Below are 3,652 nucleotides of genomic sequence, written 5' to 3'. Positions count from 1 at the left end.
AGATTACTTTCAGCAACATTTTCATAAATGAGGTGGGAAATGTCTAACAGTAATAATTACTGCGTTTCTATCATTGGTGGTTTAAAGATCATTAGTTTATGTCTACTGTGCTCCTAAATATTTCTACACGTACCATGCAGGTAAGATAAGGTAAATCTCAAAGAAATAAGGCCTCCTCATATGAAGCAAGACAAGTGACATAACATATGATTATTTTATGTTTGTCAAACATAAAATATAGAAGCACCCTATAAAGATAATGGCTAAAACTTAAATAAAAATTTGAGCATTTTGTGGAAAAATAGACTTCTCAATAGTAAATGATGTCAGTAGGAAGCTTGAAGAATCACTTGATAATGATCCATTTTTAAGACTTCTTCCAGTAAAGACTCTTTGAAAGTTATTTGATTTATTCTGAATCCATATTTTTTGCAATCATTTTTGTCACCACCATGCTATCTTCAGTTTTCTCTGAATAAATGTCATCCTATCTAGATTTTAAATATTTTGTCAATTAAGACATGCAAATCTACTTATTGTGGAATACAATGAATTGCAATGGTTTTTATTACCATGAAATGTCAATATTCCATCCCACATACATTGTAGTCTGACTCCCCCTTGCAATAGTCAGTCATTGACAAAATAGTATGTGTGAAAGGACTTAGCCTTTAGACCTGTGCTCAAATCAAAATAACACAACTATTTAACAAGGAATGAATTAAAGATTTAACAGCAGTACCTTGTCTGGGGGGAATTCTCATATTGCGTGGGAAGAATATTCAGAGAGACAGCTATAAAAATACAACAAGCTGACTGAAGTTTGTAAATTAATTTAGCCATTGCTATGACAAAGCTACGGGCCTAGAGCTAGCCAAGCTAGCTAATAAAATGTGTCAATCATGTAGCCTTTACATGAAGGTGCAAGAGAGGAATTTATTGATGCTACAATATGAAATCTTTTCTTCCAGACATGGCCTTGTGTAATCAATCCCATGTTGTTTTCTGGGAATGAAGAGTATATTAGAAATACACACCGCAATATATTTAGCACTTTACTTGTCTCTGTTACCTGCTATGTATGATGTTTTCTGGGTTTTGAAATTAAGTTAATATATTAATAAAATCATTAGAGTTTTATGGAAAATGGAAGTACACACATTTAGGCAGATGATCTGAAAAAAGTCTTTAACTTTCCGCAAAAAAGGCATTAGAAGTGATTTTCTCTAGATGTAGACAAGAAACAGAAATACATTTAGGAAAATAAATAATCACAAGTTAACAAATGGATCAAATTCCCCAGCATATTGACTTACCATTCTAACAAAACAAATATAAATATTTGCTTTGTTTCTACTTCAATAAAATCTAGAGACGTGAGAACCAAGTTATGGCCTGATATTTTTTTTCAATCTAAATTAAGCTTTTATATTTCTTACAATAAACATTATAATTACAACCCAGAAGATAAGATAATTGTGCTGCCACCTGCAAATCATTATGTTTTAAAATAGAGTGCTATCAGGATGAAAATAACATCTTTGGAATAGTTTTAAATATACCAATTATTCAAACACCCATAAGCAGACACATTCACACACAAATACCTATATACATATGTAGGAAACACATCGCCTGGGAACAATCCTCGATACTGTTTTATCAGTAAAGTAAGAGACTTAAGGAGATCCTTTCTTTTATGTATCAGAAGATTATATCGTATCTTTTAGAAATAGTTTAATTTTTCAAGTCAGAAGCCCAGAATGTTAGGATTTGAAAAGACTTTAAAAGGCATTTTAAAAATGTATACTGTCAACCAAGAAGAGGCAAAAAAACAAAATGCAAAGTAGTAAGATAAGGTGTTGATTGGAATTTTAGGAATTCAGGGGACACACATTCTTCTAAAAGCTAAATTGTATTGAGAGTAAAGCAAGAAGAAATTTGTAGAAGACTGCTAAGGGTGATTACACTATTGTTTTGAAGGAATTATCCTTGTTGGAGCTGGCTGACTCACTAGAAGTCACTGTTTAGGAGTTGCAATGCTGGCAAAATTCAGATATTTTCCAGGATATCGTGGTCCTGGCAGTTTGTCTCAGTTAAAAGGCTCAACGCCAGTTTTTGTCTCCCAAGTGTCCAGGTGAGTAGGTAGTCCTTCTTAGAGTGGCTTTCTGATTCTGTTTTAGAACTCTGAACCACAGTGATGCCATTTTATATATCACCGTTCACAATTCATTGTAGAATGAGTAAATGAAACTAATTCACAGAAGCATTGCCTGACATACTTATTATTTTTTAGCTATGAGAATACTTAAAATTTACTAATTTCAGTTGTGCAGTATATCAGGCTTCCTGATTACTTTGTAAAACATAAAAGAATGTGTTCTGTTTCCTCCTTATAAAGGAAGAATCTAAATTATAGAAATTAAAATAGAGTGATTGAAATAGACAGTCTATGTTAGGGAAAGGCACTTATATTGTGTTTCCCCTATATTTTTGTGAAGCACAAACTACATATATTTAGCTATTTAATCTAACTGAATATGTAAGGTTCAAGGTGAATAGTGTGTCTACCATATTAATGTCAAAGACCCATCTGCTTTTCTGATTTACTGTATCTCAGGATCACAAGTCTCATCTTTAGATAGCTTTGAATGTTGGGCAGTTTTCCCTCAAAGATTGTCTCCTTCCTCCACATTCATTATATTAATTAGATTATCTTCTGATCACAACTGGTGGTGAATATCTATTCTCCTTAATAGGGACATCCAGCTGAAGTTATTTCATATGTATTCTGAGTCACAGTTCTAGAAAGCAAAACTACTCTCTGTCCTCTCCTAGATTACTACCAATATACTATTTTAGTAGCTGTGATTGAAAAGTGCAATGGACACATAGACTTCTGGTTTTAGTGAAAACTACAAATACATGTACATGTGAAAGAATGTGTGTGTGTGTTTCAACCCTGCTTCCAAGAAGTTTAGGAGCTGGGCTTGGTGATACGTGCCTGAATCCCCATTACTCTAGAGGCTGAGACCAAAGGATCTTTGGACCCAGGGGTTTGAAAATAGCATGGACAATATAGCAAAACCTCTGTTTCAAAAAAATAAATAAAAATGTTTCCTGAATCTTCCTTTTCCAAGAACTTGTTCTCAGAGATTGTAAGGATAAATCTACAGACCTCCAGGAATAAACAACAGGATAGATTTTATTGATAAATAAGAAAAATAATTAGGCCTCTGGCCCCCAAGTGTGTAGCCCATTTGAGCCTTCTGTCTAAGGCAGTGGTTCTCAACCTTCCTAATGCCACGACCCTTTACTACAGTGCCTCATGTTGTGGTGACTCCCAAACATAAAATTATTTAAATTATTTTCATTGCTACTGGTGGCATTAGGAAGGTTGAGAACCACTGGTCCAGGGGTTTATGTGTTGCTTTTCTCACCCTCTAGGCAGAGTAATTGAGGGGAAATGGAATATATATCTGGAATGTGTCACAATCAGTCAGGGGCCTGTGGGCAGAAGTTTATTTTAAAACTGCCATTGTGCAGGAAAGCGGTTGCACATGGGCTGACTCTTGGTTCTGGGAATGGTAGTTGGAACAGTGATCAGACTGATTCTTACGAGGCGGTTTTGTTCCAGCAAACGTGGGCATGT

Source organism: Otolemur garnettii, unplaced genomic scaffold (genome assembly GCF_000181295.1).
Source record: "Otolemur garnettii isolate 467f Iridium unplaced genomic scaffold, OtoGar3 scaffold00036, whole genome shotgun sequence".
NCBI classification, from domain to species: domain Eukaryota; kingdom Metazoa; phylum Chordata; class Mammalia; order Primates; family Galagidae; genus Otolemur; species Otolemur garnettii.
The sequence above is the reverse complement of the archived record's forward strand: the minus strand, read 5'-3'. Positions refer to the sequence as shown.